This window comes from Stegastes partitus, unplaced genomic scaffold (assembly GCF_000690725.1).
Source record: "Stegastes partitus isolate 25-593 unplaced genomic scaffold, Stegastes_partitus-1.0.2 Scaffold156, whole genome shotgun sequence".
In the NCBI taxonomy this organism is placed as follows: domain Eukaryota; kingdom Metazoa; phylum Chordata; class Actinopteri; family Pomacentridae; genus Stegastes; species Stegastes partitus.
In genome coordinates, this window is record NW_007577887.1 from 324,175 (window position 1) to 348,203 (window position 24,029).

General features: G+C 40.9%; 1 protein-coding gene across 2 annotated transcripts in view; it reads left to right on the forward strand.

The window, feature by feature from the left end:
* The window catches only part of znf536 (zinc finger protein 536), a 207,483-nt gene that overhangs the window by 62,195 nt on the left and 121,259 nt on the right, over positions 1-24,029 (forward strand). For both annotated transcript variants that reach the window (XM_008279351.1, XM_008279352.1), the window contains exon 4: positions 16,514-16,613. The gene's annotated coding sequence lies outside the window, so the exon portion shown is untranslated. The remainder of the gene's footprint in view (positions 1-16,513; positions 16,614-24,029) is intronic.

Below are 24,029 nucleotides of genomic sequence, written 5' to 3' on the forward strand. Positions count from 1 at the left end.
AAAAAAAAAAGCTTGTCCATACTGGATGCTCACGTACAAACACTCTCACTTTAACTCACATGAGCTCATTTTGTGGTAATGATGAGTGTAGGGCCAGAGCATTTACACAAAAGTTGCAAATCTTATCACACTGATAATTTATGAGTGATGTGCACATTTAGCAGGTAGAAAAGGAAAGATTTTTAGTCAGTTTTACCTTTCTTAAGCAAATAAGTGTCTGCAGAACTGGCCAGTGTATAGAAGACTGCCTTTTTTTCCCTCTGAAATGAGAAGATGAAAAAAAGAAAAAGAAGGGTGAGTGTAGAAAAAGGACAGAAGTCTGTGGAGTGAGAGGGGGAGGCTGTTTGAAATTAGCCCTCCACTCTGGGGTCTTGGGAAATGAACGTGACAAGTCCAGATTTGGTGTTTTTGTTGCAATTACCACAAAACACCAGATGAATTCTTTTCAAGCCATGTGTGCTGGTTTGTGTATGCATGAGCGTGTTGTGTATGGTGAGCGTGTACAGATCTGGATGTGTGAGCATGTATGTGAGCGCGGTGTTCATGTGTGTACCCGTGTGTGTGTGTGAGCAGGTGGCAGGCATATTTGAAGATGACAGTAGGGGTCTGACCCATGCCAGGCTCAATAAAGCAGCCTTGTGATGGAGCTTATGTGACACACTATCCCTAGGGCTCTGAGGTCTTTCTCTCCCTCACACACATGTGCACAACACACACTCTCTCATACACACACACACGCACACACACACACACGGTGCCTCATTTCCCAAGTGGTGCTCTCTGTCAGATAGCAAAGGCTGCACTCTGATTGCTGTGGGTGCGTGTGAGGTCTGTGTGTGGTCTAATGACGACACACTGTACACAGCGTTAGCATTAACGCTATTCATCCAAGTCATCACCTCTGTATTTTATACACAACTCATATTTCTAGTTGAAACAACCATCTACATCTGTTTTGAAATGTTTTGAATGCTGGTTGCACTTGCAAAGTTGAGTTAAATCACTTGGAGTCAGTTACGGCTGTGCCGTGCATCACGCTAAACTAGAAAACCACAGCAGAATATACAGAAAACTCAGACTTACAATCATATGATAATGAAATTTTAAAAACGTCATTTCTGAAAAAGTCAAGCAGACTTACTTATTATTTCAGAAAGAAACTCCTTATGATCATTTCCTCATGTTCATCTTTGGAGAGATTATTCCATGAATGTGCTGTATTTTCTTCATAGGTCTCAGTTAAAAGGATGTCAAACTTTTTTTGGGAGGGGGGCTAATCAGTCCTTCAATGTTGAGTTTTTCTGTCACTGAATCTGATTTGATATTTATATCTCACTTGTAAATGAAGAAATCCATGAGTGTGTGTGTGTGGGCGTGTGTGTGTGTGTTAGTGTGTGTGTGTGTCTGTTCTTTGCAAACCTCCACAACTGTACATCCGATCTCCTTCAGACCTGGCGGATGTATTTGTAGGGACCCGAGGGAGTGCAGTGTCAAGTTATAATGTGGGCCTCTGAATGGGCACTGCACTAGCCTATCTAAAAGATCTAAACAGACCTTTTCCAGTCTTTTTAGAGCATCAGAATGATAGAACAAAAACAGTTGAAGGCGTCTAAAAGCGTTTTTTTTTCTGACCTGATTGATTAAAATTCGGAAAGCCCTGATTCAATAGTATTTGGTTGATAAAATTAAATGAAAGGCTATGATTCCAAAAACTGACCCGATAAACCAGCCACACAAAGGTGATGCTCTCAGCACATCCAAAAGTATAGGCTGTATTTTGACCGGTCGTCAAGTTACGTATGAAATTAATGACAAGTGCTGTGACATTTTAAAACGTGAGCTAAAATGAAAAACCACTTTGTGAATGTTTTGTTAACTGATGAGGAAGAGAGAGGACAAATAATAGATACGGTAAGATAAGCTGATTAGCAAATTTTGCCAACTTGCATGTCAGAACAGAGTCAATGACCTAATAATGAAATGCTTGCACTGTAGGACCAGGGTGTCATTATGGGAGCAGCACGGCAGCAATAGCAGGCTCAAGTAGACAACACACAGTAGAGCACAACAGGAAAAGAATCTCATTTTGACTCAAACCAACTTCCCTTTTAACCAAGAATGTGTGATAAGTATCCTTAATTTTATACTTATGACTGAATTTATAGCATAAAGAAGTTTTAAACATTTGTCTCTCGAATTCAAAACTGGTTTCAAAATGGCCACGAGGCTACACGGAGAGGGAGGGTTAAAGTGGTTTAATCATAGATCATCTTGACAGTAATGCTTTGAGGCAGACACAACTGTCTCTGAGACAGAGAAGAAAACAGGTTGGATGTTACCTGTCAAATAGACAAAAACCATCTCACAACTCACATTCTCTCTGATGCTCTGCCTCACTTCCTCCCTTTGTGGTGCTGTTGGGAGACTGAAGTTCCTTGTATGTACACTTCACAATTTTAGGTTGGAACAGTACAGCAAGGCTGCTAAAATTATAATAATAATAATAACTAATTGTAAATTTAAATGGAAGCATTTTAGTTTTGCGTTTGATGTTTAAAGTAAACAAAATTTTGTAATTTAGTGTAATGTTTTTTTTTCCCCCTTCTGCTTTCTAATTCCCTCGCTGTTGTATTTGCATTCATGGGTTAAAAATGATTTACCAAAGGAGGAACATATTTTTAGGCCTTTTCTGATGTGGGTTACAACTATTTCAATTCTCATTTGCTGCCACAATAAAAACTCAGAACAAGTGCCTTGGTATATTTGCACACCATTTTTTCAGCAGTGTCACTTGCTAGAAAACAAGAAAACAACATTAACTGAGGTGTGTGAGGTATCCATACATGCACACATTGCTGTAGCAATCATCCATTTGTTTCCTCATAGGCATGTACAGAGCCTAAAACATGGTTTATGTAATTTCATACCTTGAGCTCTGTTGAAGTGGAGGACAAGGTTTAATTTTTTCCCCTTGCTTCGTAGCTTATTATTTACTGTGTAATGTTTTGTGTCCGATGCTGCTGTTTACCACAATGACTGGATTTTGTAGAGGGAATATCCTACTCTCTCAACTATGGATTTAATTTCAGTTTAAGTTCAGTCTGTGGGTGTTGGAAACCACACATCTTGGGTCTCAACCTCTATCTTAGATCTATATGGTAAGAAGATATCTAAAGTTGGAGAATCCAAAGAGATTCCTTTAGTGTCTAAGTGTGAAAATGTGATGAAGCTGAGTAAAAAGTGTACCATTGACTAGCTAAACTAAATGCACTTGGAGAATGCAGGAGGCAGAACATGGCACATGAAGTATGCTGTGAAAGTCACAGTGTTCGGTTTGCAACACACTGAAGATGGCAAATGAGACTACTGGCTAGTCTGAAATGATGACTGTTTTGATATGTCTTTGGTTGTTACCGCGTATCAGTGAAAGAGTGGACAGCAATATACAGTCAAGCAGAAAAGAGTACGAAGCAGCTACGCGCCACCTACTAAGAGCCCACCAGAAAAAAAGAAAGTTGCAGTGCTTTGGATCCAGTGGCTGCATAAGAGAGTAGAGCCTTGCCACTGGTCACGGGGGTAGAATGGGTGTTGTCTACAGGAGGTATGGGCTGATCATTTATCAGAGAAGTCATGCCTTGGAGAACAGCCATTTTCGGCGTCTTTTCCACCTGTTCCTCACACTGCCACTGCTCCAGCAGCCGAAGCCGTTCTCACTTGTCAAAGTTCATCGTGCTGAACAGGTCCTTCATTTTTGCAAATAGCCTGTCTTCAGGAAGTCCAGTTGCTGTTTTTCTTTTTTTTTTATTTTACTGAAGCTCTTTGGATTACCATGACCTGGATAACTGACCAACTACACAAACAAGAGTCAAATATAATCTTACTTAAACCTGAGCCATGACTGAGTGACATCCATCGCTGTTTGGCATCTCAGGACAGCTTGGTAACATGAAATTGGGTATGACTAATATGCCGAGGCACTGTGTTACTACTTTGTACTTTTTGCTTTTCACATATCATTGCAGGCCATGTGGTCTCAATGAACAACACCATCCGTGTGACCTTCAACCTAACCATAAGCATCCATGTGTCATTTTATTGTCCTAAAATGACAAAAAGCTTAAAATGTGTCAACAAGACGTACAAAATGTGCCTGCATTGGCATGATAGTATTCAGAAAGAATCCAATGGTATCACGTTGCTCTGGGTAACTCAAGGTGGAAAGCATCTCCAGGCTTCTTGAAGTGGAGATCTTCTGCACGTTACCAAACAAAGTCACAGTGATCATCAAGTGACAAATGTGAAATAGTACCATGTTTGGCTGTTTTTTCCACTCTAACCTTTGCGGTAAATGACCTCATGGCACTGGCTTTTGTTTACGATTCATCTGTGCTTTTGTTCCGATTACCCGGTGGTTAAGTGGCCGACTCATAATTTGGTTACGAACAACAGAATCTTGTAGCTCCATGATCTCTCTGTCGTTTTCATCAGCCCCTACCAACAACATGTCTTGTCATCTTTCTTGTTAGGAATTTTTGTTGGTGTCTTTGAGTAAATCACCTTTTTTGTTTGCCGTTGGAGGTTTGTATTCTTTTGGTTTTACAGCAGTTGCATGAAAAGTGATCAACACGCCCACGTGCTTGCAGTGAATTCTCCAGACAATGACCTGCTCCATTCACACGAGCCCAATCGGACACTACACAGACTTTGTACTCGGGAGCTGGCAGGGTAAAGTCTGTTTAATGTCTGGACCAACTGATTTGATCATCTGTGTTCTCACATGCAGCCCTACGAAGAATAAAATCTACAAAAGTTCAGGGCTGCAGTGCATATGTGAAAACACAAGGCTAAAACAGCCATGCAGAGACGGGGAGACATCATAGAATCATAGAAAAGTCAACTTAAATTGAAACCTTTAAGTCTGAAATTAAAGCCAATACAAAAGTGCCTTAAACATGCATTCAGTCGAATGACCAGCAGGGAGTGACTCCACTGGCTCCAAAAAGAAGTTTAGTTGTGTCAAAGACTTTGAAAAAAAATTACACTACTTTTCACTTTATTTATTACCTCAGTAAACATTTTATTAACTAATGTATTGTCTCAATTGCTGGTTTCCAGTCTTCTTCAATACAACATGATGTTTGTATTGCGAATTATAATCCCATTCTGAATAAAAAGACATTAAAACTAGAGAATGTAGGTGGCGAGTTGGCTGCAGCTTACGTCAGCTGACATTGGGCCAGAAGCATGGTACACCCTGGACAGGTTGCCAGTCAATCACAGGGCAGGAACATAAAGGCAGACAACCCACATTCACACCTACAGGCAAGTCACCAATTAACCTAACTTGCATATTTTGGACTCTGGGAAAAAAAAAAAACCCCACGCAGGCACAGGGAGAACAAGGGAAACCTGATTAATTTCCTGTAATGAATAAAGGTTCAGTAATTGGTAAGTGATCTTTAGCGTCAGTCTCATAGTCACAGTATTTGGGTCATAATTGTATAATTTTATATTACCTACAGACTTGTACAAAACCACAATTTGACCTCTGCTCACTAAAAAAAAGAATATATACACTTTGCATCTGAATTCCAACTTTAACACCTGAGCTCACAAAGAGAAAACTGACATTACAAATGTCTTATTTTCCCCTTCTGAACTGTCTTTGTGAAAATCTGTGAATTCAACAACTTGTAATACTAAGTGATGTCCAGCCATGTTATTGAAGCAGTGAAGTCTGGCCAAACAGGACTGTTAAAAAGAGTGTAGAATGAGTGACTAATCCTGTATAGTGAGTTGCCATTTATAAATCGCCTGCAATAGTACATGGTGGCTGGCAAGGACAGTTTCTTTTTTTTTTTTTTTTTTTTGAACACAATCTGTGTCTGCTGTCGGGGTGATGCATCGCTAATGACAGAAAGCAAGAGTGGTGTGGAAGCACAACAGCGCCTGGTGGCTACAAGGCCAGCCCTCACAAATATGTTCACAATTAGATTTCACATAGATGGATAGATGATGTTGCATGCAAGCGGATCATAAATAATCACCGTGGTTACTTTTTTATTTTAAGTGCTTATTTTCACAAGCGAAAAATTTGTGGGCAAAAGTCCCACAGTGTGCATTTTTCTGGTCTTTTAGTTTGGTAAATCAACCAGCAACCTTCCACAAACCTTCCTCTCGTCCAGTCTACAGAATGCGTCCGCCAAACACTGCTGGAGAGGGACAGTCAGGCAGGCAGGCAGGCGGGCAGGCCCAGATGCCCAGCCATGGATAAGGCTTTTTGATAAAGAGCCCCCACCACCACCACCTCACCTCCATCTATTCTCTTTCCCAATGCCTCCTCCATAAACAATGAAAAGTTAATGAAGAGGTAACTTAATGATGTAATGAATATGGCGGAGCCCAAGGTCAAAACTGGCTACAGTCTGGGGCTGGGCACAAGACAGGGCCAGATGATAACACATGGTTTAATATGCCTCCCTCACACACACATACACACTCACACACAATCACAGAAACACACAGTCTCAGCATGCATGTAGATCTTAATATTATTTGTCAGCTGGCATTGAGAGAATAATCCTTGGTTTTAAATTGTTGTCTGCAGAAATATGCTTTGTAGCTTACGTGCATCTGTATCATTTGTCTGTGATGGAGGGAGATGTGTGTGTGTGTGTGTGTGTCCACGTACTTGTGTGTGCAGGGATGGAGGGATGAGAGTGTTTGAAGTACTGTGGGTGGTAATAGTGTGCACTTTATTGTGTGAATTTGCAGGTGTGTGTGTGTGTGTGTGTGTTAGTGGCATTTGCATTCTTTTCTTGAGTGTGTGTGAGTGTGGTTGTGTGTGTTTGACAGTACAGGGACTTGTTCTGATGTTGGAGCTGGTGATTAAAAATTGAAAAGGTTTGAATGACACAGTACAGAGTTTGGCGGATCCAGGTACGATCGATGGAGCTCTGGTGAATGGACGCTCTCCCTGCCTGTTGGACTGGAGAGCACTTGGGAACATATTTGTGTGTAAGCATGTGTGGGGTGTGTGAGCTGTGCCATTAAACAGTTAGTAGACCAGTTACATTTTAAATAGACATTATTTTACTCACAGCACAGTGATTTCTCCTTTTTCCTTTCCTTTCCGCAGTGTTGTATCTGGATTTGTGTAAGCTTTCGGTAATGATGAGCTGCTTTCTATGTTTAACTGTAAAGAAAACGTAACATGAAATTCATTGGTAGAAGGGGCACATGAGTAGAATTAAAAGAAAGAAGGCGCAGTGATGGTAAAAAGGAGAAGAAAAGATGATAAGAAAGCAGGGAGCAGACAGAAGTTCTTAGCTCGCGGTGTACCCAGCAGCCAGGTGCTCTCTGTCTTCGATCTGTTTGGCCTCTGCCAGGCTAAAGAAGTGTCTACACCTCACTTTATAGCCTCTCACCTCCATAGGAAGGAGGGGAGCAGGAGGCTGAGGCAGTGCTGAATGGAGACGATGTAAAGGAAGGAAAGGCAAGTAGAGGGAAATAGCAGCAAGAAGGAAGACAAGGGAGTGAACCAGGGAGATGAAGACAAGTGTTTCACCAATGCAAAGACTCACCAAAAGCCAAGATCCTGTATTTCCACAGTGCCGGTTCGCTTGAATGCAAACTTTAACTGCAAAATATGAACTCCAGTGAAATAATAAAAAAAACGATTTTGCTGACTGTTGACCTCAACCTTCAGAAGTGATGCTATTCCTGCACTCCCAGCAGCTCCTGTTCAAAGAAACACTTTAGTCAAGACCTACATTTTCCACCTGCTCGCATTCTTTGGTCTCTCTGGTCAGAAACTAGGTTTAAGGTAGTTGTAGTGCACCATTTACACATCAAAACAAACGAGCACAGCCCATCGAAGCAGCACACACATCAAACCTCAACAGCCAGCGTGGGTCAGGCTTGTGGCTTCCTTTTAGAATAAAATGATTCTGCAGATTCATTCTTTCTCACTTGAATCCACAGGGAAAATAAGAATGTTTTTTTCATATGTGTTTCTCATCATGATGATATCACCAAGCATTTAATACAGTGCAGCTTTCTCTCTTGGCAGAGTGAGGTCTTGTCTCTTCTTAGTGTATATATTTTCACAATCAAAAAGTAGTTTTGTGAAGGTATTAGTTGTTTTTTTGTTTGGATTTTTTGTTTACATTGAAAAGACAAACACATCTTACTTTTCCTATACCTATATCAACTTGCCCCTGTTTCATTTATGAACCCAAATAAGGCTAAAAGTCAGGAGTCCTCAACTAAAAACAGCCATGTAACACAGTTTTACTACAATACTCAAAGTCAGTTGAGTTTTGAACCTGAATAAGGCGCATTGCTGCAACCTGCATAATGTAATTTGTAGGAGAATGGAACATTAAGCATTATAATATTGCACTTTTGAACTTGTTCAAGGAGATCATATGTAGGACTTTGCATCTTTATACATGACTGGGGAAATAAGGTATGCTAAATAGCACAGCTGTAACTCACACTGGTGGTAGCAAAGCTCGAATATAAACTGTGACTTTTTCTGTGGTTAAAACATTGCCGCTCCAGTTTAGAGTGCATGCCTTAGTGAGTGTTTGTATTATGTGCTATTGACAATGTTTGCAGGATGAAGAAGGTTTTTTTTATTTTATTTTCCCCAGGTCAGTTGAATTTTTTTTGTATATAATACCAAATAAGAACACATCTCAGTCATCTCTACATAGTGAGGTCAAGATCTGACAATGTTAGAGAGAGAAATCTGACAGCTCCCCCGCCCATGGGCAAGCACTTGACAGAAGTGGGAAGGAAAAACTCCCTGTTAACAGGAAGAAACCGCTGACAAAACCAGACTCAGGGTGGGCAGCCATCTGCCTTGACCTGTTGGGGTAAAGAGAGCGAGAAAAAGATGAGGAGCGAGAACCTCAGACAATAAACACAGGACAGGTTGGTGGGGCCAGTAGCAACAGATCCAAAGACAGAGATACCTGCAGAAAGATGCAACGAGAGAGGACAAGGAGGGAAAAGATGAGAGACAGAAAACACAAAATGAATGCACAAGAGCGCAATAGTGGTACATACATGAAAGTGAAGGATAGGAGAGGAGAGAGGAGGTGCTTAGTGCATCATGGGAGGTCCCCCAGCAGCCTGGGCCTATAGCAGCATAACTAAGGGATGTTCAGGGTCACTTGAGTCAGTCCTGACTATAGCCTTTATTAAAAGAAAAGTGTTAAGCCTGACCTTAAAAGTAGAGAGGATGTCTGCCTCCTGAACCCAAACCAGGAGCTCATTCTACTACAGAGGATGCCTGATAGCTGAAAGCTCTACTTTTGGAAACTCTAGGAACCACAAGCAAGCCTGTGCTGTGAGAGCAATGTGTTGACCAACCCTTCCAACACAACTCACTGATTCTTGGGCCCTGAGATTAGGCCTTTTGCGATTCTTGTATTAAAAAGGAAAGTAGTAGCTGATGTCAGACGACACAAAAGGTGGGATCAGGCTGCTGTTGTGAGAAAAGCAACATGTTTAGCCTTCAATCCTTGAGTCTGTGTGTGCACGTCTACTAGAATAGGCTGTTGTTTGTGGAGTCTTTGTACGCAGCAGTGCCCACGGCATCACTTGTACTAACTCTCTATTGAAATCCATTTGTTGAAGTGTTTTTGGTGGCTCAGCAGGCTGCAGCAGCGTAGCTATACTTGCTCACAACCTTTGTCATGAGTCATTCTCTCCCTCTCTCCCGCAGGTTTTTTTTCCCTGTCAATCTCCTATGTGTGTTAACAGCAGAATATACTAAACTTAGCATCCCCAAGGCAATCTGTGATCCATCTGATCTGCTGGACAGCAGGCATGGTAATGCACTGGCACTGTAAGATATTGTATTATAAGCATGGATGCTCTATTATTAGATGATAAGAATAGAATATCTGCTGTGAGTGTTTTATGAAGGTCAAAGAATTGACTCAAATATTTCAATGCTGACCTAGACTGCTTTGCATATATCATCACACGAGTTGATTAGTTGCATTCTTATTTTAAAACCCATTATGTAACCTAAATGTGGTTTTAATATGCCCTTAGGGTTTGTTTTTTATGAGGAACACTTTAAATAAAATGTGCAAAAGACCGCACAGTGAAGATAAGAAGAGCATTGGCTTTTGTTTTTTGTTTTTTTTTTGTCTTTATACCATGTCCAACTTGGCAGTTGCAGCAACATACAAAGCAACAACAAGGGCAAATTAGAAATGTGTGTAAGCGTAGCTAATGTTCTGTGAGTTATACCATGTCAGCCATCCTCGTCTAAGAAGTTTCAAGTTGATTTCTTGAAAAAGATATATTGTGAAATCGCCATTGATCAAAATCATAGATGATCTTGAAACAATCAAATGTAACAGCAGGATCAACACATGTGGGTCTTAACAGGATGCACATATCGCACAGTTTGATCTTCTAAGTAGCATTGATAGCCTGCAAGAAACGCCTGTGTATGTTTAGAGCCGTTTTAACTCAGGGTCATTTTGACAAAATGTAAACACTCAATCTCCCCATCAAATTCCATTAAACCCTGTAAGAACACAAACACAAACTCCAAAAAGAAGCCCCCAAGCAGTGGCATTAAACAAGTGCTCTCATTTGGACATAAATAGTGTGATCTTACTCCCATAAATCATGCTGAGATTGTACATTTGGCCCGAGCAAAAGCTTCAGGTTCGCACACCCCTTCTGTAAACAGGTTCTCCTTCAGCCTCTCACATCCTCAGTATGAGTCGGTGTGTGATGTGTGAGACTGTGTTTGCTTGTGTGTATATGTGTGTGTATATGTGTGTGTGTGTGTGTGCAAGGTTACTGGGCTTGATCCATTTTAAAAAGTCTTGCTGTAATCAAAAACAATAACTGCTCTAAGCGTAAACTCTTCCAAACCCCCCCCCCTCCACACGCCCCTACCCTCTCCTTGAAGTATGAAATAATATTCTGTGTGTGGGCCCTGGCCGAACACTGAGAACGCAAACATTTCACAATAAAGTTGTTTAAATAAATGCCTTGGCATAGATGGCTGGGAGATAGAGGACATGCTGCGTTAATTACAAGCCCCCGTTAAAATAAACTGCCGGTATAAAATATGACTCTCTCCCTCTCTCATTCTTGGGGATTTGAACCTATAAAATATCAGCGAGGTGTGTACCTCAGATGTGCTGTTTGGAGACCAAACACAACAGCAGCTCCTCTGGTTGGAAATTGGAAAAGAGAGCGAGACAGACAAAGAAAGAGAAAGAGGGGAAGGGGGGCAAGATCCGCAAAAAAACACAACAGAGCTCTACAATCAACAAAGAAAGCAGTGTTTATTCTACATTTAAAGACTTATGAATTCTTCTCGCCCCCGCCTTGCCACTGCATGGCATTAACTGAAAGGGGAAATAGTCCAGTTAAGCACCCGGTTTATTATTCTTCAAACTCTTGTCTGAAAAGTAATATGCTTTAAAGGCACAGTAAATGTACTGGTGCGCTCCCCCCTGTATCTGTTTCAGCCTTTCCCTTACCAAGCAGTATGTCTGTGTGTGTGTAAGTGAGTAAAGTTACATTGCAAAGAGAGAGGCAGAGAGATGGATTATTTTTCCTGAAGTGTGGACTTAAGTTTTTGCTCTGTGCTGCTGGGTGGCCCACTCCGCTTTAGCCGTGTTAACATAAGAATAGAGTGGTGAGGGAGGGGAGGGAGGGGCTGGGTAGCCGGGTAGCTGGTTTAAATTATTCTGTGCCTCCACTGCTGCATAGCAGGAGCTGTTGTTATCCACTTAGAACATCAGACGATTTGTTCCTTCTCTCTCCCTCTTCTCTCCTTCTCTCAACCCTGTGGGCGTCTTTATTCGGGACCCTTTGTACCAGTGTTATTTTATAATGCCTGTCCAGGGTGTACCTCATTCCCTGCCACTTGTACGCTTGTCCCATTTGGATTTTTTCTTTTTAAATTCAGAAAAAAAAGAGCTTTTAAAAGACATGTGTTGCTTCCAGGTTTTCCCGTGCAAAAGCATCATAACTGATTTGAGTTCAGATTTTTGTGTTCAGTGGTGTTTTACCTCCAACTAAGCTCTAACTTCAGTGGAGTAAAAGATTCATCCCCATGTGGGGATTACCTAAAAATTCTAAATATCAAATGTTAACTCTCTTGGCCGTCGTCCAAGCTCAGTGACGAGGGCTGTGACGCTTGAAGGCCCAGATGAGGAATGCAGTTATGAGGAGATGTTTGTATACATTCAGCCTGCGCCTTGGAAAGCAACGATGGTGGTTGCTTAAAGACATCTGGATGCGATGAAATGCCATTTGTCTAAACAATCAAGAGTCTTACCAAAGCCACCCAATGTGCGCTGTGCTTTTAGTACATACTTGTGCAATGTGCTTCAACAGAAAGGGATAGCCTCCTGACAAATATTTCATTGCAACAGCCTCATGGGATCTCAAAATGAGTTACTTTTTTTTCCTCATAAATAAGACTGAGGCAAGTCAGCGAGATTCTAATCTAAATATGTAATTTTGGTACTTATTCGTTTTAATACAAAATGGAAAATGGTGAACAATAACATCTCATATGTGGTGTTTGACCATCAGCTATTATGTCAGTCGGAATTTAAGAGTGCTGAAATGAACTTTAACTACCCTTGATCACAAAAGGTGCGACATCAACTTCGCAGGCTAAAGACACAAAATCACTAGATAAACAACTAGAGAGAAAATGAAGCATCATCTGTCAAAAGAAAGGCCACATCTTTAGATTTATTTTCTAATTAATTCCATTTAAACAAATGGTCTGGGCAGTCATGGCAGCCAGTGTTCTGACTATGCCAATGGTGTGTGTGAGCGTGTGTGTGTGTGTGTGTGTGTGTGCTGGTGGTGGTAGTGAAGGGGGCAGGCAGACATGACTGGGATAATAAGCGTCATGGAATCTAATCAGATTTCTAAGAGGAATTGATTGTTGTGAGGCAGCCGGTGCAGGAATGGGGTTGACAATAAGCTGAAATTTAAGTGTTAATTTTTATGCTAATCCTCTGGCATCTCTGTCTGATGCAATTTGGTCCAGCAGCCCCTCGACTTTGCGCCGCAAATATGAAATTGTCCTGCGTACAGAGAAAATGTCAGCTTGCCAGACCCTGAAAGCTTGTAATTTATTAGGTATGTTTCTATTAGTATGTGTCACAGTTGTTAGAGAGCCACATGCGCAGGCAGGCAGCCACACCACCTTGTTCTCTCCCTCCCTTCCCTTCTCTTTCTCTATATCTCACTCATTCTATTACTCTACGCCAACTTGCCTCATCCTCCCTTCTCCACCTTTTTTTTTTCTCTCTCTCTCTCTCTCTCTCCACATTGGCATCCATTTCTTTAGCATGTCATGCACATGCACGCATGCACACACACAATGGCACACACACCATGGTCTCGGCTCAGTGGCTGCTACACTGGGGCCTTAATGTGTTATCATATATCGGGTGGTCCTTGCCCCCTGGACAAAAGGCTATTTAATACAATTTAATGACATTCCGAAGAATTTGTGTGTGTGTGTGTATATGTGTGTATGGGAATGGGGGGGTGGAGAGGGGTTGGTGGGGGGGCTTTGAATAAAAGAGAGAAGGAGGGAAAGGAGAAAGAGAAAGAAAAAAAAAAAAAAAAAAGGAAAGGCAGAGGCCCAGATGAAAATAGCCTCTGTTTTTCATGGCTCACCCATGCAAACATTGCAGTGTAAAACGCATGACTTTGCCTCCTCATTTTCTTTTTGTGTCTCTGTTTCTACCTGTGGAGGAAAATGTTGTTGGAGGGGGGGGCTGAAGATGACTTCAGAAACACTTGGCCTTGCCAGGGTAACTAAGGTGTCACAACCAGGGGAAGATATTTTATTTTTTTTACTTTTAACAGAACAAAAACTGCTATGTACCACAAAAAAAAAAGCTCCATTATACCCACTACTCCATTTCAAAGTGTTGAAATTTTACAAATTCCATTGTGTTATACCCTAGTTTGATACTATGTCATGTATTTTTCAGCAAAAGCCATTCAATGTATTTACATTCTGCATGTACATGTTTTATTATTACTGAATATTTCCATGCAGGATTTAAATTGCATAATCATACACAAGGGAGTCACAGTAAATAAATTGTGCATACGCTGGACACGAAGACAAAAGCTGGTGCATCTGCACATTTAACTTATAATGTGGAAAACATCTAGTTTTAAACGGAACTCCCCGGCCCAACAAGTTCATATACATAAATATTTGTAATGGTAAACCTATTGAAAGAAAATGTATTGGAAAAAAGCATGATTTTACCAGGTTTACATGCAGAAAAATCATCACTTAAAGGAACATATTCAGTGACTGTGTCTGCAAAGTTGAAGAATGCTCACACTCAACAGATCTGTAAGACCACTCCTGGAAAATATGATTAACGTTTTTATGGGTCTCAATGGAGGCCAGTCAATAGAAGGCGCACATACAGCTTTCCAGCAGCCATAAAGCTTAAGTGTCAAATTTTTGCTATTTTAGCTATTTTATCTACTGTTCGGCAGTTTAGTCTATAACAATATATGTTTTGTAAGCTCATCCCAAGATCTTTCTGTAAAATATAACTCCAGAGTAAGTGTAAAATACAATATTTCCCTCTAAACTCTAGTAAAGTATGAAGTAGTATTAGATTAAAAATACTCAACTGCATTATTTGAGTAGGTGTAATTAGTTACTTTTCATCACCACCTGTTCGTAGGGAAAAGATGTCATCTGTGAAGTGTAACAGAAAAAACAAAAAAACAAAACAGGAACAAACAATTAGTTTTGACATTTTTTCAGCAATCTTTTTCCTATTTTCATTTTTCTGTGTTCTATGTTTAGTCATCTTCTTCTTTATGTTTAAACACTGATAAAATCGCAGTGCTCCCTGCTCATATGTTGAGTGGTACTAGAAAGCCAGTTAAAACTGTACTCAGTGGGCCCAGAAAACACACTGAAAGGTTTGGATGCAATTCACATATAGGTCAATTAAATGCAACAACATCTGCTCTCTCCCTACCATTTGCATATAGCATTCATATGTTAATGATGTCCCTTGTTTTTTTTTTTTTTTTTTTTTCTGCATGTGTGTATGTGCATGTGTGTTTGTGTGTGCTATTTGTTTCTCTCTTTTTTTTCCTGTACTTCCTCCCCTCCTCCAAGTCTCTTTGTATCGCCAAACAAAAAGAGATGCTGAAAATTCTGATTCATACTTCCTTTTTTGAAAAAAACAGATACGCCCGTCCTATTTTCACTTCCTCTCGCCTAACGATTAAAGGGGAGGTTAGACGAGTGCCACAGTTGTTCCATTGCCATGCCCCTGATTTCGACAAGAAGCCCCTTTAACAGCAGAGAAGGCGAGGCCCTATCTCTTCCCCAAGCAGCTTAATGCCTTATAAATCAATGATGACACAGATGGACTAGCGATAATCTATTTAGAATGCCTCACAGCAAATATTGTTGTGCAAATGATTAGACAGCCAGTTATTTTAACTCAGACCCCTAAACCCAATCTTCCGCTTCTCCTAATGCTCCTCAGATTTATAGTAGTAATTTGGGATTTGACATTTTTGTTATTTGAAATAAATTTGGCAGAAAACAGATGTACAAAATGGTGAAAATTAAAAGTGAAATCAGGTTGTGCCAGGGCAATGTGTGTCTACATGTTTGTTTGTCTGTGTGCATGTGTGTTTAAGAGAGACAGTGTATGTGTGTTTGGGTGGCATGGGCAGCTTGAGGAACAAAAGACACTGGTGCTGGTGTCTCTGCCAAGGCCATAATGATAAGGCATGTTTCTTCAAAGATGGGGGAGGCAGACCTTTTGCAGAATTGTATCTCCAGGGCATTTGTGTGTGTCTGCGCGTGTGTGTCTGTGTGTGCGTTCGACAGTCTAGTGACACGAAGGGGGTTAATGGCAATCCAGGGTCTCTGCCCCTTTTCATGGTCGATGGGTCTCAATTTAGCGTGTGAGGGTGAGGAGGAGGAGGAGGAGGAGGAGGAGGAAGAGAAGAGGAGGAGCTGGAGGAAAAAAGAACAGAGGAGGAGTGCAAAAATGAAGTGGAGGTTGTCAGACGTGGCAGCTGCTTGGAGGCCCTGATAAATATAAGCCCTTATTGATCGGTTGAAAATGAAAGATCCCCGAGTGGCGTGCAGTATTTAGCTTCTTGTCTGCCTCGCGTCAGCGGTGGCCTTGCCTTGGAGGGATAGATTTTCAGCTGTGCCTCCGGGCACCGCAGCGCCCCGGCTTTGATTTCATCTTTAACCTTTTTCAGCTGCGTTCCCTTGACCTCTGAAGCAGCGCTTACTGAATTTGTTAGATTTCCATCTTGACATCGACCCTTCCCCCCACCTCGTGCTCGTCTTCCTTTCCACCCATCACTGTCTTCTTCTTAATGCTGCATCCCCTGTCCATTTTCCTCTTCACCTCTCAGGTCTATATTTCATTATCACCTCCTCTTCTAATCCTTTCCCTCCTCTGTTGTCTCCCTCTAGGTGGCCATTTCAGTAAGCAGTAGTCAGTGAGGAGCGACAGCGAGAGGTCTCTTGATCTTACCAGACAGGTTGCGCACCAGTATGCAGTTGGTGTATTAAGGTAAGTTCACACACTAATCATAAGTTAGCCTGGAGCAAAATGTCCTCAACTTGATGATTTTTTTCACATTTTTCAAAACCCTGTACAATATTTGCTTCCCACACTGTAAGGATAAAATAACAAGACACATATACACACAAATAAATGCACACATGCACTCACACATTCCAACTGTTCGTCATTCACTCACCATTTAGTCTTATCCCCAAAGGCACTCTGTCTTAAACCAAAACACACACACACACACTCGCACACACACATACACACACACACTCAAACAGCTACAGTACACTGCTGCTATGTGCGCAGACAGAACTTGTAACAATCTGGATTGTGATAATCTATGATAATCATCCACCACATGCCACCTAAAAACGCACATGGGTGGCATTCAACACCCACACTGGCACATTGCTTCAGTGTATCTCGTCTCCCTCTGCCACTCTCCTCAATGTCACTACCTCCAGCGTCAATGTCACCACTCGGCTCCTTATTTCTCTTTTATGTATGAGGAGGCTCGCACTATAACACACAGTGAAGGGGGGAAAAGGAACGAATCTTGAACAATTTATGTTTGGCATTAGTGTAATTGAATCCCACTCGTATATCAAAGTAAGAAAGTTGCGAGGTGTGGGTGATATAAATGCAAGGTAGGGATCCATGAAAACACAGATCTGTCCCTCCCCTTTTCCTTGTCTCTTGAACAATGTCTCCCATCTCTTTTTTTTCCTCCCCTCTCCCCCCCCTCCTTTAGCTAGATGGATGATAAATTCCCAGCTACAGAGCCAGCAACAGCTGTTGGCAGACAGGCCTGATATGAGAATAGCAGCATAGGATGAGCAGGCATTAAAAATTAATATGCTATTTAGCCTAGGTGTATTTTAGGTATTTGACATTTTCATGTCCGGGACAGACTAAATTTATTCATAGTACAGAAAAAAAATAATAAAAAATACAAAAAAGAGGAATGGGTGTAGGGATGAGGGTGGGTGATGCAGGGAACACTAAGTGAAGGCCATTCTGGTTTTATGGTCACCCTGTTTCACTTTGCCTCCCACCACAGTGATCATTGTGTGCGTGTGCGTGTGCGTGCGTGTGTGTGTGGGTGTGTGAGTGTGTGTGTGTGTTATATGTCTGCCTCAGAGTAGAATATGACAAGGCTGGAAGTAATGATAACACCACACACAAGTGGAAACTGTTGTCCAGCAAAGCTACTTTTATCTCCTCATGGAAAGTCTAGATTAGTGAATGTGTAAGCAGCACAATAGCCAGATAGATACAGTATGATTGTGTTAGAGCTGAAAATCTGTGTAATCATCTTTCACTGTTGAGCAGCCTTACTGTCATACCTATATTAAAATTTTTAAGACGTTATTTTTAAATCTGACCAGATTATTTTCCCAACCTAAACCAATAAGTTTTTTTTTTGTTCCTTAGCAAACCGTGACAATAGTTGTAGTTGACCTATAAATTGTTGTATAAATGTGTTTTGTTCTTTGTAATAATTAATGTCCTGCTGATATATGAGTTAGATCAGAAAACCAAGGGATTGTTCTAGAATATATTGACTATTTAGTCATTCAGCCTTTATAATGTATTGATTTTTACCAAAAAAAAGTACAGATGAATAGTTTGTAAGATGGTTTCTTTCAATAAATTTGTTCAATATGCTGGTCAGACGCAAATAATAACTTTTTAAAATAGATTTATTGGAGTCTAAATAATGTTACTTGGTGCTTTATAAACAAACTATGATTAATTACTACAAGAATTAGTTGGAAGTTCATAATAGCCATGGTTTACAAATCAATCTACTCAAACTACTACTTCAAACTATCCCTCTAAATATTTGTATAGATGCTTTACATACTATTAATGAGTGATTTCACACATCAGAAGGGTTTTAAACAGCAGTTGCAACTTTATAATAGCAATGCAAATAATGTTTTTAAATGGGTTACAAAGTAACTATTACAAATATGTGGCCCATTTAGCTACACAGTGATTACAGATGTTTTGCAATTTCTGAAAGCCTCACAAATCATTCAGTCATCATTAGTAAAATATTTAAAATAGTATACAAACTTCTAATTGCAAATAAAAAAATATATGTTTAGTGTCTTATAGCATTAACTTTCATTGTTTTATTCACTAAAGTGTTCACTTGAAGTAGCCTACTTGCAGAGGAGGCAACGTTGTTGCATAGAAAAGCAACGTGCATTGTTAGAAGGACATTTTGTCTGGTTTCATTTGATGTGTACAACATTGAATTGCAATACATACCTCATTTTAATTAAACCAAAAGAAAAGTGGTGAATTTGGACTCTAATTTGCTCCAAGGGTTAAAAAAATAAAAATTACATTACATTTTAAAAATTTCAAAAAATGTAGAATGTTGAATAAAATGTACAGATCCACTCACAGGACAGAGCTAGCCTCCTGGATATGTTTATTGAGTATTTTGGTGTCATCTAACTCAGGCTTTTGTGCCTTTAGAAAATGGCACTGCCCATCACAGACTCAGAACACATCTGTACTATAGGGCCGAATAAATGAACAGCCAGAGTCTCTGCAGGAAAAGGGCCAAAGTTGGCACTGTAGAGCCACAGACTTTCTGATCCAGTTTAGTTTTCTACCCAAGTGAGCCCCCAGGTATTTGTAATCCTCTACCACATCCACCAACTCATCCCTAATGGAAAGAGGAGACAGAGTCTCCTGAAGTGTACCACCAGTGTACAAGGTCAAGACAAAAGAGGGTGGGACAGTCCCCCATGGAGTTTCGGTGCTGCTTACCACTGTGGCAGACAGAGTTCTAAGATAGTTCATGATCCAGGACACGAGTGAAGCATCAGTCTGCATGGTGGCCATCTTGTTGTTCAGCAGAGCAGACTGAATGGTGTTTAGGAGAAAGGAAAATGCAATTAAAAAAAACCAAACCAAAACAAAACAAAACAAATAAAAAAAAACAAAAAAAAAACCACATGATTCCGACAGCACCTTTTGGCTTGTCCAGATGGGTATAGGCATGGAGGAGTAAGTGTATGATGGCACTGTCAACTCCTACTCCTCGTCGATAGGTGAATGAGAGGGAGTCTAAATAAGGCTTGACCATGGTTGGAATGGAAAGTAAGACCAGTCTTTCCAAGGCTTGTGGTATATTAACACTTACCTCAGGAATTCCTTGGTGGCACCGTGATGGGTCTATTTGGATGCAGGAATCAGGCAGGATGTCTGTCTCCAGACACATGCTGAGGTAAAGAGTTGTTGGATGGCACCACTCCTGGGGGGAACATGCTTTGAGGATCCTTGGACTGATGTCAGTCAGATCTACAGCCTTGTTTGTGTAGAGTTTACTCAGTGCCCCCCGACTGGCACAGCACAGGTCAGCAGACGGACGTGCACTCATCAATGTGACACTGAATGTCAAATGTACTGAAGAAATGGTTCCACTCATTGGCTTTATGGATGTGCCCATTACTGCTCGAGTGCTGGGCTTGTAACCAGTGATGGTCCTCATGCATCTGCAGACCTCCCTGGTGTCACTCTATTGTAGCCTCAGCTTCCTCTGACGGGCCTGTTTTGTCTCTCTGATATTCACTGACTGTTGTTTTTGGACCCTGATCATCGCCTTCCAGTTCCTTGACCTGAACACCCTGTTCTTTGATGGCAATTGCAGGTGGTCAGTACATTCCTAAATGTGGACCAAGTTGTGGTTTGATTGAACAAAGGGCAAGAAGGACACTAGCACTGTAAGCCTCTTGGCACTAGCCTACATCAGATCCAGAAACTTCTCAGCTGTGGTTGGGTGGTCCATAAATGGGGACAATTTTGTCTAGTGGCATTTGATTTAAGTCTCCAGAGATGGTGAAGCAAGCGCTGGTGGGCAGAGTGTGGAGTCGCGGGAACAGAGTAGGAGTTGGTTGTTGGGTTAGTTGAGGGGTGTAAACACCAACTAAGATGGCATACAAAAATTCCCTGGTTATGTTGAATGCATGTAGTCCCACTGCTAACTGGGCTGCAAAAAATTCCCCCACAACAATGTGACAAGCGTGGCATCATTTTAGTAAAAGCATTAGACACTGCCTTTTACCTTGACACTGCCTGCCCAAACTATCGTCATATAGCCATGTCTTAGGAAAACAGGCAACAGTACAGCCCCATGGGGTCCCCCTGATTCTGTCCTGGGGTCATTAACTTGTCCTCCTTCTAATTTCTACAGGGATGCCCGTTGTTGTAGTTCTGTTTGTAGCAGGATTAGCTCACCCCCCCCCCCCTAGACAATGTGAGCAAAAAGTTGCTGGTCAACAGTAGCATCATTGAGCAAAAGACACAACAATACGGTGAAAAAACAGAAGCGAAAACTCCCAGCCATCATGTCTAGAGACAGCTCAACAAAGTCACCAGCAATAATCCAAACGAGTGTCAATAAAAGGAAAGGAGTTGAACAAACCTGAAAACAAACAAGGGCAATGGTGAAATTCTGTATATGCATTTGCCGCATGTGGGCAGGAAAGAGATCAAAGTTTTTGGAAGGTGATGTGTTAGAAAAAGCACATTTGAGTTCCAGGGAGAGGGCACTGTGTGGGCATTTTGTGTTTGTTTGAACTGACATTATAGTAACAGTCATTTTGAGGCGACTGCATGCTTCAAAGAACTGAGACCCATGGAAGCCCATTTTTGGAATTTTGGATCACTTTGACTTAGCTTCTTGTGTTTTAGTTTGAGTTCTAGTTTGAGAATAGAACTAGATGTACAGTACAAGAAAGTTGAGCCCCATGCTGACAAGAAACGGACAAGATATACTGTAGATGTAAAGTATTGACTGAGCTTAGACCCCTGTTGGTTTTGACAGCAAAAGTACAAGTCCCATGCAGGGTCATGCTCGGACAGCACTCTCTCTCTTTATCACTCCCTCTCTCCGTCTCTTCCTCTCACTCCACCTTTGGTGATTAATGGCTAATGCTGCTCCAGTACATCTTTATATCCCTCCTCATCCTTCCCTCGCTAATCGTGGTCAAATCTTAGACATGGCCTGGATTTGGGTTCAAACAAAAAAAGTGGGATTGGATTGGGGATTTCGACATCCCAAAATATCCATAGCAACAAATTCTTCTTCCTTGAGATGCCTTGTCTCTCATTTCTTTACATACCTTAAAATTGCACTTATTTTTACATCTTTAATCTCTGTTCATTGAAAGAAAATTAGGTCAATCGGTCAGGGGAGAAACCCTGTCCCCCTTCTGGTCAGTAGCAAGGTGCAGTCCAACCATGTCATAGTTCATGGCACTTTAGAAAAGTATTTGTTGCAAACCACTATTGAGGTGTTTTCTGTTTGGGGAACTGTGAAATGAATAGCCTACACACCCACACCCACACACACACACACACACCAGACAACACTGATATATTACTATATATTAATATAGAGATTTAGGGATTTTATACCAATAAACCAACACATATATTTCCGTCTATTTACACTGTATTCCAAATTATTGTGCATACATACGTGTGCGTGATCAAAAATGTAGTACGATTGTAAAATAGACATTTAGCTTATAGCTTTTCAATCAAAGTTTCTGCTTGTTTTACTTCTCATGTTTTTAGATAACTTGTATCTATCTCTGATAGGGCTTTTAATTAGTTTGGCGGATGATCTTAATTGAAAGGAAACCTACTTTAAGAGGTTGTTCCACATTATTAAGCAAGTCACAGTTGTCATGCAATATGGGGATGAAGAAAGATCTTTCTGAAGATGAAAAATGTAGAATAGTGCAGTGTTTTGCAGAAGCATCAAAACTATTGATATTTTGTGAAAACTGAAGCAAAATCATTTACCTGTGAAAAGACTTGTGAGTGATTTGAATCACAGACAAATTTGGTCATATAAAGACTTATTAGGGAAAGTTTCCGTCAGAAAAAATAATTGTTTTTAAATGGTACTTTTAATAACAGGGTGAAAATCTCTCTTAGAAAGTGAGATGGTAGCTTTCTGAGATGTCAAAATGCACACTGCAAGACATGTGTTGTTTTACCTGACCATTTACTGCCAATTATTTAATAAGAAAAAAAGAGAAACTTACTTTCATGCAGGACAAAGCAGCACCCATACTGTACAAAACACCAATCATCATGATCACCATCATTCCCTAACCTCAACCCTACTGAAAACCTGTGAAGCATACTTAAAAGAGGATCTATGAGACTGGATGACAGGGTGCCTTGAAACCATGGCTCTACGAGGCGACACTAACAACCTCAAATGAAGTACAGACAGGAACTATATGTTGACCTGAAAGTTCAATGGTCAAGAGAGTTGCTGCTAGTGATTACATTCACATTGTAATGTAAAAAAATGTGCTGACTCTTTTAACTTGTCAACTCTCCATTAAAAAGGGAATGAGATGGTAAAGCCTATAGTTTACAGCCAGGAGAATGTGTTTGCGCCCCATATAACAAATTTATTTTAAAAAATAGCTCCTGTGAATGACCACTGTAAGGGAGGGAAGTGTTCGACATCATTTCCTCTGTGCAAGTCTGTACAAAACATTTAGGGTAATTGATACACAACTCTCGACTTAAGGTGTAGTGACTGCTTTTCTACTCCAACCTCTGCCTCTCTTCAAGGGCTTTCTGTGGTACTGTCAATGTGATTGACCTCCATGATCTTTTTCCAGACACCCACTGACTCCCATAGCCAAGTGAGTGGTCAGAGAAACTCCCTGAAACCCCATCAACCAACTTTAATTCACTGATAAAGACCCTGAAATTTGGCTGAAAGCATCCAAAAAGGTTATTTTTTGTCACGACAGTGTCCAAGATCAAGAATGGGTTTTTCACATATTAATGTATTTATACATGTCAGAGTTACATAGTAGGTATACATTACACAGTACCCAAGAATTCTTGAGGAAGTGAAAACTTTAGTCGATAAACCTATGTAATCACAACCACAATGCATGAATCTGTGTGCATTTCTCACTCACCAACAGTGTCCCAACAAAGCTTCATCATTATCACTTCTCGTTGTCTTTATTTATACCTCTGCTTTAGCAATAACTCATCCTCCACATCTTTCCTATTGCACCCCTAACGTCTTTCTGTTTCACACTTTGTCTGCTAATTTTTCTATTTCCTCTCTTTTTTTTCCCACTTTCACCCTCCCTCTCACCTCCTTCCCTTCCATGTACATTGCTTCCACACTTGGCAGCAACTTACCGTCGCCGTACAGCACAGTACTGTATATACTCTGACTGTTATTACCTTGGGGAACGTTTAGCAGCTCCGTGTTTAACACCATAACCTCTGCTACATCAGCAGTGGCAACAGAGTAGAAAAACCCGGGAGGTGGAAACCAGAGACGGCTCGTGTTAGGCGAGCATTCGACTGATCACCACAATAAAGACGACAGGAGGG